Below are 13,206 nucleotides of genomic sequence, written 5' to 3'. Positions count from 1 at the left end.
TAAACATGCTGCAAGGATTTTATAAACATAAACATAAAAATAAAAAAGATTGGTTTCAATAAATTTAGTTTTTCTTGTTTTAGCTTCCATTAATTTGGATTACTTGCTAAAGCAATTAGATAAGAAACTAATTTCCCTTGTGCAGTACTCTTATCCTTTCATGGGAATCACCTCAACCTGTGTCCACAAGCAAGAACTGTATGGTTTAATTTAACTTTTAACCATATAATCAATTGTACCTGAAACCAAAAATTCCAAGATATCAACTGCCTTTGGTCACAAAAAAAAAATTGCTCTCTCATGGATTTCTCTGCTGTTTCTTCTGCTCTCAAAGCAATCGGCGAGCTAACACAAGAAGTCACATCCTTGTGGGGCGTCGATGTACAAGTTGAGGGCTTGGCAAGTGAGTTGAGATGGATGCAAAGCTTCCTGAAGGTGGCAGACGCAAGAAAAGTTGACAATGATATGATACGTACCAGCGTTGTTGAGATCAGAGAGTTGGCCTACGATGCTGAAGATGTGATCGAGACGTTTGCCCTCAAAGTTGCTTCCAAAAGGAAAGGTGGATTTTCAAATTGCATCAAAAGATCCGCTTGTTTCCTCAAGGAGGGATGCTTGCTCCACCAGATCAAGTCAGAGATAGAGAAAATCACAGCTAGAATCAAAGAATTGACTCGACAATTGAAGACATATGATGTATCAAAGTTCGGGGTTGATGCAGAAGGACCAAGTTCTTCAACTGTAAGGCGGGAGGCAAGGCGGCCTTATCCTCATGTTATGGATGATAACATTGTCGGATTGGATGATGACGTCAAGAAATTAGTCACAGTTCTTCTCAATGATCAAAGTGAATGTAGGGTTGTCTCCATATCGGAATGGGTGGTCTGGGCAAGACCACTCTTGCCAAGAAAATATATCATCACAGCCAAGTTTGTTAGATAAAATGGCAGCAACAACCAAACAATGAAACACTAAGAGCATAAGCTCTTCAAACAGCAAGCAGAAAAACACAAAGCATCAAGAGCATAAGCTCTCGGTTAACAAGCAAAAGGAAAAAAAAATATGTTTGATTGAAACCGAATGATAATACCATTTTCATTTCATGTCAAAATATAGAGTTACAAAAGTGGAATATTTACCTAACAATTTCCACTAAATTTGGCAACTTGCCAATTAATAATTAAAAAGATGAAAGCATTATAGCTATCATTATGAAAGCATATTAGCTATTATTATGAAACCAAGTTGCATATCAACTTGTTTCAATTATAGCTATCATTACAAATATTAAAAATAAACAAAATAAACAAAATGCACCAAGTTGCTCCTTTGTTGCTTTACAGTCCATGTTCAACACTCCTCCTTGGACTGTAGGCAACAAACACAAATTGATTTCCTTAGAAATTCAAACCTGATTGTGCCAAGAGGCTTTGTCAAAATGTCAGCCAATTGATCTTGTGAGCTGCAATGTATTAGACTCACTTCTTTGGATTGGACAACTTCTCGAACAAAGTAAAACTTGAGCTTAAAATGTTTGGTTTTGCCATGAAAAACAGGATTTTTAGAGATGGCAACTGCTGATTGGTTATCCACCAAAATTTTAGTAGGCTCGAGCTGTTCTTCATTCAAATCACATAGCAACTTCCTAAGCCAAATGGCTTGATTCACTGCTGCAGCTGCTGCTATGTATTCGGCTTCAGCAGTAGACTGAGCAACAGTTTGTTGCTTCTTTGAACTCCAACTGAAAACTCCCGAACCAAGTGTAAAGCAGTAGCCTGAAGTAATTCTCATATCATCAACTGATCCACCCCAGTCACTATCTGAGTAGCCAGTTAATTTCAGCTCACTTCCTTTCTTGAACATTACACCAAACTTCAAAGTACCTTTGACATACCTGAGTATTCTCTTTGCTGTTTTCAAATGAGTTGTATTGCAGCTGTACATGAATCTAGACAGTAGACTAACTGAATGCATAAGGTCAGGTCTGGTTGCTGTCAAGTAAAGTAAACATCCAATCAGGCTTCTATACTCCTTTTCATCTACCTTTTCTTCATTTCCAAAGCTGCTTAGTTTCTCTCCCACAGCTAATGGTGTGCTCACTGGTTTGCTGTTTTCCATATGAAACTTAGTGAGAATTTTCAAGGCAAGTGCATGTTGGCTGATAAAAATGCCTTGATCAGACTGGTCTACTTCCATACCAAGGAAGTAAGTCATGATTCCCAAGTCTGTCATGTCAAACATGTCTTGCATATTCTTCTTGAACTCCTGAATCAAATCGACCCTGCTTCCAGTCACTAATAGATCATCTACATATATTGAGACAATCAGCAAAGTCTCATCTTTGGACTTCTTTATAAACAAAGTTGGCTCACTCAAACTTTTCTCGAAATTGAACTTAGACAGGTAAGCATCTATCCTGTCATACCAGGCTCGAAGAGCCTGTTTTAGTCCATAGAGTGCCTTCTTCAGCTTGTAAACCTTGTCCTCTTTTCCTTGGACTTTAAATCCATCAGGCTGTTCAACATAAATCTCCTCTTTAAGGAAGCCATTCAGGAAAGCTGACTTGACATCAAGCTGATGGACCTTCCACTGTTTCTGTGCAGCCAAAGCAAACAGGAGCTTTATGGTGTCCAGCCTTGCTACTGGAGCAAATGTCTCCTCAAAATCAATGCCAAACTGTTGATTGTACCCTTTCACCACAAGCCTTGCCTTGTGCTTGTTCAAAGAGCCATCAGCATTGAATTTGGTCCTGAAAACCCATTTGACACCTATGACCTTCTTCTGTTCAGGTCTGTCTACCAGATCCCAAGTGTCATTCTTATGGATCATGTCGATTTCAGCCTCCATAGCCTTCTTCCAGCTCTTGCTTCTTGCAGCTTCTTCATAGCTTGAAGGCTCAACAATGGCCACATTGCATCTTTGGTAGATATCAGCAATAGACCTGGTCCCTCTGACAGGAGTATCATCTACATTGGCATTACTGACTTCATTTTCTGCCAATTCCAGATTGTTGTCAATCTGCTCTTCTTTAAACTGACTTGTGTTAGAGCCATCTAGACTCCAAAACCTTCCTTCATCGAATTTGACATCCCTGCTTACCAAAATCTTCTTGGTTGAAGGATCAAATACTCTGTAGCCCTTCTTGCAGCTACTGTAGCCAACAAATATACCAGGAACTGATCTCTTCTCAAGCTTGGTTCTTCTTTCTGCAGGGACAAGTACAAAACACATGCAACCAAACACTTTTAAATGGGAAACTTTTGGTTTAAGATCATACCGTGCTTCAAAAGGAGTTTTATCATTTAAAGCATGTGTTGGCAGCCTATTGAGCAGGTACACTAAGGTGTTGACACCTTCAGCCCAAAAAATGTTTGGAAGCTTGCTTTGAAACAACAAACACCTGGTCATGTTTATCACTGTTCTGTTATTCCTTTCACATACTCCATTTTGCTGAGGAGTATACACTGTGGTCAATTGATGATGAATCCCAGCTTGCTCACATAGCTTCTGAAATCTTTCAGACAAGTATTCAGAACCATTGTCTGTCCTCAAGGCCTTAATCCTGCAGCCTATTTGATTTTCTGCCAATGCCTTGAACTTTCCAAAAACTTCAAACACTTCTGACTTTTGTTTCATGAAATAAACCCAGCAAAATCTGGTCAGATCATCAATAAACAGTATAAAATACTTACTGCCATTCAGTGAAGGAGTCTTCATTGGTCCACAGACATCTGAGTGCACCAATTCAAGTCTTTCTCGAGCCCTCCATGCTTGGTTTACTGGAAAAGGCAACCTGGCCTGTTTACCAAGCTGACATACTTCACAAACAGACTCATTTGCATCAACCTTAATCATGTCCTCTGTCAAACTCATCTTGTGCAGCAAATTGAGTGACCTGAAATTGACATGGCCAAATCTTCTATGCCACAGATCAGCATTGTCAACTGAACTTGTATAGGCTCTTCTCTCAAGTTGGCTCACATCCAACATAAAACACCTATCTGCCATGGGTGCTGAAACAACTTCTCTACCAAGAATATCATTAATAACACAAGAATCATTCTTGAAAACTAGAGAGTAGCCTTTCTTAACCAGCTGACCTACACTAAGTAGATTTTGATCTATTTCAGGTACATAAAGCACATCTGAAATAACCTTGTTACCTGAACTAGTGTTGATCACAACATCACCTCTGCCTTTAGCTTCAATCAGATTCCCATTGCCTATTCTGACCTTTGAAGCAAAACTCCTGTCAAGATCCTTGAACAGGCTCTCATTTGATGCCATGTGATGTGAGCAGCCACTATCCACAAGCCAACTGCATTTGGATTTGCTTGTGGTTGTAGAACATGAGGCAGTGAAGACATGCTCCTCTTGAGCTTGAAGATCTTCAGCAGTCTTGGCTTGTACTGGCAGAGTTTGTGACTTTTCTTGATTTCTACAAATCTTTTCATGATGACCATACTGCTTGCAGCTCTTGCATTGGATGTCTGGTTTGTTCCAGCAATACTTCTCCAAATGGTTAGTCTTCTTGCAGTGAACGCATGGTGGAAACCTCCTTCTACCGACATCTTTCTTTGATCTTTCCCTCTTTTCAAACCAAGGCTTCTTAGCTTTCTGACTTGAGCTGGAGCCTTCTCTGATCTTTGCTTGAAAAGCACCTTCAGGACTTTCCTCCTGCCTACTTGCTCTTCTCTGCTCAAGTGCATAAAGTGAGTTAACCAACTCAGACAAAGAAATGGTTGTGAGATCTCTCGAGTCCTCCAATGAGGAGATTTTTGACTCAAACCTTTCAGGTAAGGTGGTAATAACCTTCTCAACAACCCTACTGTCACTGAAATCTTCTCCAAGGAGTCTAATATTATTGACAGTAGCCATAATCCTATCAGAATATTGCTTGATAGTTTCTGACTCCTTCATCTTCAAATTTTCAAACTCCCTTCTAAGATTAATTACTTGTTGCTGCCTTGTCTTGTCTGATCCCATGAACTCCTCTTTTAGCTTGTCCCAAGCTTGTTTGGGTGAGTCACAGGCCATGATGCGAGTAAAAATTACATCAGACACTCCATTCTGTAGGCAGGCCATTGCTTTATGCTTCTTGGCTCGCTCCTCACCATGTTGCTTGATCTGAGCAATGGTTGGATTTGCTCTCAATGGTAGTGGCTCGACATCATTTTCAACTGCACTCCACAGATCAAGTGCTTGGAGGTAAGTTTTCATTTTAACTATCCAAATGTGGTAGTTTTCTCCAGCAAAAATTGGTGGTGGAGGAGGTGCAAAGCTCATGTTGCTGAAACTGATTTTGCAGAAGCAAAACTGACTTTGTTTTGAAAACTAAAACAAAACCACAAAGGTCCTCAAAGATAGGATGCTCTGATTACCATTTGTTAGATAAAATGGCAGCAACAACCAAACAATGAAACACTAAGAGCATAAGCTCTTCAAACAGCAAGCAGAAAAACACAAAGCATCAAGAGCATAAGCTCTCGGTTAACAAGCAAAAGGAAAAAAAAATATGTTTGATTGAAACCGAATGATAATACCATTTTCATTTCATTTCAAAATATAGAGTTACAAAAGTGGAATGTTTACCTAACAATTTCCACTAAATTTGGCAACTTGCCAATTAATAATTAAAAAGATGAAAGCATTATAGCTATCATTATGAAAGCATATTAGCTATTATTATGAAACCAAGTTGCATATCAACTTGTTTCAATTATAGCTATCATTACAAATATTAAAAATAAACAAAATAAACAAAATGCACCAAGTTGCTCCTTTGTTGCTTTACAGTCCATGTTCAACAAAATTATTGATCATTTCAAGCACTTGGTTTGGGTATATGTTTCTCAACACTGTCAAACAAGAAAAGTTTGGGAAGACATTTTATCTGATCTTCTCATCTTATGTGAAGAAGACAGGAAGATGAAGGTTGAAAAATTAGCAAAGAAGGTATCTAGTTTCTTTGAGAAAAACAAATGTTTGATGATACTGGATGATGTTTGGAACATCGAAGCTTGGGATAGCTTAAAACCAGCATTTTCAGCAAGAGAGACGAAAAGCAAGATATTACTCACCTCTCGAAATAAGGAGATAGTTTCACACGCTGACAAAAATGGTTTCCTATATGAGTTGCATTGCCTAAACTACAAACAAAGCTGGGAACTATTTCAAAAGATTGTCTTCCCCCAAACAAATTCTCCAGGTAATATGTTTATTGATTTCATAATCACAAAATTGTTCTATTTTAATATAAATTCTATTTTTTTGGTAAAAGAATAATGTATTTTAAATTGGTATAATGATATATTTGGCTCACCAACTTTAAAAAAAATTCATTTTAGCCATTTATTTAATTTTTCAACTCTTTTAACATTTAAATTTGTATTGTTTGTCAAATCACCCAAATAGATGAAAAAGTTAATGTTTTCTAACTTTATTGATGTGATATCCATATGGCAGTCCGCCATGTACGTCGGCAATTAAATAATTTTTTTAATTAAAAATATTAAAATATATATTTTATAGTTTTTTAAGGATTTTAAGATTATTTAATTTTTTAAAATAATTTTTATGAATTTTTAAAATTTTAAAAATCAATTAATTGCTTACGTGACATCTATATATACGTTACTTTAACAAAGTTAGTATATGTTAACATTTTCATCTATTTTAAATGTGATTTGACAAACAACTCGAGTTTAAGAATTAAAAGAGACGAAAAATAAAATAAATAGCTAAAATAATCCTTTTATAAAATTAGAGAGCCAAATAAGTCATTGTGCCTTCCCAATTTATTTATGAGATTATGTCTTGTCCCCAAAAGCTTTCCAAAGTTTGTTAATTTGACTTATTGTATGAATTTTATAAAATTTTATGATAAATTTGATAATATTTATAGTTTATTTTGATAAGCTTATATATCGTAGTATCTAAGTATTAAATTTATGAAAAATAAATTTAAATAATCATAATATCTAATACAATTCGAGCTATTAATTTATTTTATTTTTTTTTCTAAATGTTATAAGTTGGGTGGCCAAGACTATCCCACATTTGAAAGTATCGCAATCTTTCTTATCAATATTTCTAGCTTATAATATTCTTTATTTTCTATCATATTACTAAATAAATTTTAAAAATAATTATAATTTAATTTAGAATTATTAATTAAAAAGTTGTGCTAATTTTAAAATAAAGTTGCTACTTGGATAAAATTTTAAGCATAAAATATCTTTATAATTTGTATCTATAATCTATATAAAATCACAAGTTGAAAAAAAAAAACTTTTGAATTAACGAGAATACCTTCTATCTTTATCATATTACTAAATTCACATTTAAAAAAATTGAAGTAAACTAGAAGTTAGGATAATTTATTTTAGGCTTAATGACAAATTTAGCCACTAACATTTACATGTTTTCTCAAGATGACCCTAATTGTATTTTTGAACCTTTTTTGGCCATCAACTTTTTTTTCCAAACTGCTTTTTCTAACAGATTTGATGAAAATACTGTTAAAAAAATTAACGGGGATGATGTGAAATATTTTTAATGAGAAGTAATTTATTACTTAGGTAACCTAATAAGATAATAACATGTGAAAAATAATAAAATAATAAATCATACATGAAATTAAAAAAATAACTCTTAATTTAAAGAAAATAAACTCAATTATCTAAAAAAAGTTTTAAAATGAATGCATACGTTTGTTTACTGAGATGTTTCAAAAAGATAATTAATTAATCAAATCGAAAATACTGAATGTGTGCATTCATTTTGAACCTTTTTTTTGGATAATTATGTTTATTTTCTTTAAATTTATTTATTTTATTATTATTTACATGTAATTATTTGATCGGGTTACCTAAGTAATAAACTACATCTCATTAAAATATTTGACATATGAAATTTCACATCATCCCATTAATTTTTTTAACGATACTTTCATCAAATCTGTTAAAAAAATCAATTTGAAAAAAAAATTAAAGGTTGATGGTCAAAATAGGCTCAAAAGTACAATTAGGACCATTTTAATGAAACATGTAAACGTTAATAGTCAAATTTGTCATTAATTTTACTTTAATAGAGTTATTACTTGAATGTAACCCTAAGCATAAAATATAAGAAAAAAGTTGTGATAATTACAATTATCAGTTAAAAAATTGATGTAAAAATGAAAGTTTATTAATTTTATTAATGTAAAATAGGGTTCTTAATAAAATTTTAAGCATCTTAATTATCACTTAATTATTAATTATTATTTTTTGAATAATATTTTTTTGCATTAATTACATAGAGTAAACTATATTATATGTTGGATATTTTAAGAATATTTTAATTATGATTTGAAAATTGTATATTATAATATTTGAATTAATAAATTAATAAATCTTAATTATATTTAATAATTCATATAAACATATTATTTTACATTAATTACCGTAACTAAAAATAAAATATTTTAAAATTTTGATTAAATATTAAATATATAAAATCGCATTTAACACAAAAGTTAATTTGATAAATATTCTAATAGTTGAGTGTAATTATTGCATTTTCATGAAGTTGATTAAGTTTTGATATTTTTTTGAAAAAAAAAATTACTATAAAACTAGGTGTTTCAATGTCATAAATCAATTGTAGGGATTTACTAAATTAACTTTCATTCGTATCAAAATCTTGATTCATTGCAGAAATACATATTACGAGGAGCAATCATAACACCATAACATTTGTAGTAAAAAGAATACCCTCATTTTAGATTAAATGATTACTAATTTAATTTAAAATTATTAATTAAAAAATTGTGTTAGTTTTAAAATAAAATTATTTATAAAATATATCTGTAATTTATCTATAATCTATATAAAAATAATATTTATGATTGCTCCACATAATATTTCAGTTTATCTACTTTCTAGTTTTTCGTATTAAAATAAAACTTTTTAATTTCTCACTTCATTAAAATTTTTGGAAATTCATTTTTTACTAAATAAACACAATAAAACAATTTACTGGCAAACAAGCATACCTAAATGTATAATAAGTGAATCACACATGCAAGAAATCAATTGTCGAGAACCATTTTTTTATTTTTAATAACTTTTAAAATTGTGATTAATTACTAAAATGTAATGTTGTGGGTAACTTGCACTGCATCCTGCTTCACTAATTATTTGAAATTGTTGAGTATTTTATTATTGTGGTTAATTACTAAACTGTAGTGATCTGGTTTTGAAATTATCACTCATCTTTCTAAATTTTGTTTTGGAATTATATAGGCTATAAAATTGATACGAAAATGAAAGAGTTAGGAGAGGGCATGGTTAAACACTGTGCAGGGCTTCCATTAGCCATCATTATATTGGGAGGAATTTTGGCTACAAAGTATCCTTCATTAACTAAATGGCTGAAGGTATCTGTAAATGTGAAATCATACTTCAAGATCGATGAAGGTCAAGTACTAAAAGATGTGTTAGCATTAAGTTATGATGATTTGTCTCCCTATTTAAGACCATGTTTCCTTTATTGAAGCCAATTTCCCGAGGATTATGAGATACCTGTGGATAGATTGATTCAGTTATGGATTGCCGAAGGTATTGTTTCATCAAAGCAAGAAGAAGGAGATGAAGGGCTAATAGCGGAAGATGTGGCTGAAGGTTATTTAATGGAGCTTGCAGAAAGATGTATGATTCAAGTACGAGAAAGAGACATTGCAACCTTAAAGATGAGAAGTTTTCAGATGCATGATCTAATGAGAGATGTTTGCTTGTCAAAGGCAAAACAAGAAAAATTCTTCGATATTGCTGATCAGTCAAATGCCTGCCAGTTATCCACAATTGGGAGGGTTCGTAGAGTTTCTGTACACAAATTTATTTCCTTACAGTGCATTAAAAGTCCACGTCTTCGAACACTTTTGCTCTTTGATGAGTTTTTACCGAAAGAGGAATACGCAAAGCTTTTGCCATTGACAATGCGAAGCTACTACGACAACCACGAAGATGAATTTTTCAATCCACTGGTTTGGTTTGTGATGCTTTTAGGAGTTAGCATGCTAAGTATTAAATACATGGGACTTTGGAAAAATATGTTCAATAATTTTAATTTTCTTAGAGTCTTAGACTACGAAAGAGGACGAGGTGCAGGATGCAAGTTACCCAAAGACATTGGTAAACTCATCCATTTAAGATTATTGAGTCTAAGGGATCTTGAGTTCCTACGGTCAAAGTTGCCATCATCTCTAGGCAACTTAAGGTGCTTGCAAACATTGGATTTAAGAATGGAAAACCGGTTGTATTCGGGATTGTTTCATGTACCTAACGTGTTATGGAGGCTGCATCAACTAAGACATCTATATCTCCCCAAGCAATGTAGTCGTAAAACAAAGTTGAAGTTGGGTACATTGAGAAACCTCCAAACACTCGTCAACTTCAACACCAAGAATTGTTATGTAAAGGATCTTATCAACATGACAAATATTAGAGAGTTGGAGATTCGAGGGCCCTTCAATATTGAAGATTTTAACACGGAGGAGTTGGACAAGAATCCACCTATCATCCAAAGCAAATATCTTCATTCCCTGTCTATTATCAATGATGAAGGAAGAATGGATCCAAGACATTTGGCGCACCTCCTTTTGAGTTGCGAAAACATTTCTAAGTTGAGCTTAGATGTGGAGATAACAAGGTTACCAGAGTACCACTACTCGTCTTCAAATCTCGCTTACATAAAGTTGAGAAGATGTGAGCTTGAGGAAGATCCAATGTCAACACTTGAGAAGCTTCCTAACTTAAGGATTCTTGAATTCCGTTACAGAGCTATCATAGGTAAGGAAATGTTTTGCTGTGGACAAGCTTTTGCGAAACTTGAGTCTCTAAGCCTCAAGTATCTTCCCAATTTGGAGGAGTGGAAGGTGGATGAAAGGGCGCTGCCTTCTCTTCGGCGATTGGAGATAGAAAACTGCAGAGAACTAAAAAAGCTTCCAGATGGACTGAGGTTCATTGCAACCCTCCAAGAACTAAAGATAGAATCAATGCCAAAGACATTCAAAGATAGAGTCGAGGAAGGGGGAGAAGATTTCTGGAAAGTCCAGCACGTTCCTTCTATCATATTCCAAGACTGCAAGTGATAGTAATTATCATTAATGCGAGGTAATTCATTATTTTTTTAGGAAATACTTAACCCTTTTGTTTATATATCAAAATCCACAACTATTTTGTATGTTTAGATTCTTTCTCAAGCAGCTAATAATTTAGAGAAGATTTTAGTTTCGGTTCTTATCCTCTGTTTTTAACAATGTTTCATATTTCCAGAGTATTTGTCATTTAAACCAAAAGTGAAAGAATATATTGTCAATAGGATGTTAAGCACGTTGGTGATGGTCAGCAGATGCAATTTGAAATACTGACATTGTCTCATATTTGAAGGTGTTCTCCAACATGATTCATAGCTGTTACATTTTAATTAGCATAAAGATTCTTCTATCATATGATGTATATGTCACGGAATTTCAACTGCTTTCATATGATATTACCATTTTTAATTCCTCTTCAAGTACAGAAGCCATTGCCCTTTTTTTGTTTTTGTTTTTGCTGCTGCTCTTCATGGGACCATATAAATATACATATTTAAAAATTGTTCTTTTTACATGACATTGTTTTTTTTCTTATAATTTTTTAATTTGTAAAGTTTGAAATTATGAATTTTTTAGGTAATTTCTATTATACTGAACATCCCTCGCTCTGCTTAAAAAAATTAAAATTTTAATATGATATTAATATTAATGTGTGATGCAATAATTGAATTTTTAAGTAAATAAATTTAAAGGTAAAATTGTATCACTATAACAATAATTAAAAAATAAAATGATTTGGGACATTTCCAAAATAATAATAATAATAATAATAATAATAATAATAATAATAATAATAATCAAAAGACGTGACATCACAAAAAAATAACAAGTAAATGACAAAAATAGCCACAAGTGTTCTAATTTATATAAAATGAAATATAAACAACTACGGAAAATATCATTAACACGACATGTATAAAACAATGTACCAAACTATATATAAAATGATTTACTAATGTTAATAAATTTATATTACTAACATGAAAATAAACACGAAGAGAAAATGAAATAATTAAAATACATTATATCAAGGTAAAAAAACATATGGTTTTCATAAAAATATATAAATGTGTGTCTGAATTAGTATTATGAATCAATTCGATATTAATTTAGTTAATAAAATTATGAAAATAATCTTACATATTTTAAATAAGTTAAGATTTATGCATCTTTGGTACATGTACTTTCATAAAATGTTCAATTTGGTACTTATACTTTAAAAATGTTTAATGTGGTACTTGAACTATCAATATGTATTTTATTATTGTAATTGATGTTAACAACATTAGTGGATTACTAAATCAGCAAATAAAAATTCGACACGTAAAATTATTTTCAAATCCATACGAATAATATAACATTATGTGAAAGGCTAAATTAAATATTCAATTAAACTAAAACCAGATAACTAAAGATATGATTAATAAAAAAAATAAACACTAAGCTTGTAGAAATTAGTTTAGTTAGTTGTTGAGTGGTTAAGGATTAGTTACTTAGTTGGGTAGTTAGCTGGGTAGTATAAATTGACATATAATTAATTCAATGATATAAGATTTTGATGTATTCTTTGCATTTGTAGTATCATTTTAACATGGCATTAGTCCTTGGTCTTGATTTTCATCTCCTTCTCCATGGCTAATTTCTTCAATCTTGCATTTTTTTTTCACTGTGGGCTGCTATTCATATAAGGCCTGATAGCTTTTCATTAGACCATTTAATTTTCCTCTTGGTTTTTCTTGAAGTTGGTAAATAAGTTGTTATAACAGCTCCTAGTATTTAGGGATTAGTTCCTTGTAATTAAGTATTAAGTATGCTAGTTAGTTACTCCCTACCCGTTATATTACAATCAAGCTGTAATAGCAAGAATAACAAACTTGAAGCATTTTATTTTCTCTTATCTTTTCAATCGATATCTTAACATGGTATCAAGAGCTAGGTTCAATTTTTTCTTGGTTCCAAGGTTTTTTTTCTTCGTAATCTTCTTCAATGGTAATCCAACAATCTTCTTCTCTTGTCATTGGCTTTCATCACCCTCTTTAACTTTACCCCTCTGATACTCCTAGCAC

The 13,206-nt window shown here is 32.4% G+C and overlaps 1 pseudogene; it reads left to right on the top strand.

The window, feature by feature from the left end:
• The first annotated feature begins 276 nt into the window (after nucleotides 1-276).
• On the top strand, nucleotides 277-11,208 carry LOC121209432 (probable disease resistance protein At1g58602; annotated as a pseudogene).
• Nucleotides 11,209-13,206: the final 1,998 nt, after the last annotated feature.

This window comes from Gossypium hirsutum, chromosome A11, assembly GCF_007990345.1.
Source record: "Gossypium hirsutum isolate 1008001.06 chromosome A11, Gossypium_hirsutum_v2.1, whole genome shotgun sequence".
Lineage (NCBI taxonomy): Eukaryota > Viridiplantae > Streptophyta > Magnoliopsida > Malvales > Malvaceae > Gossypium > Gossypium hirsutum.
This window is presented reverse-complemented; position numbering and strand designations above follow the sequence as displayed.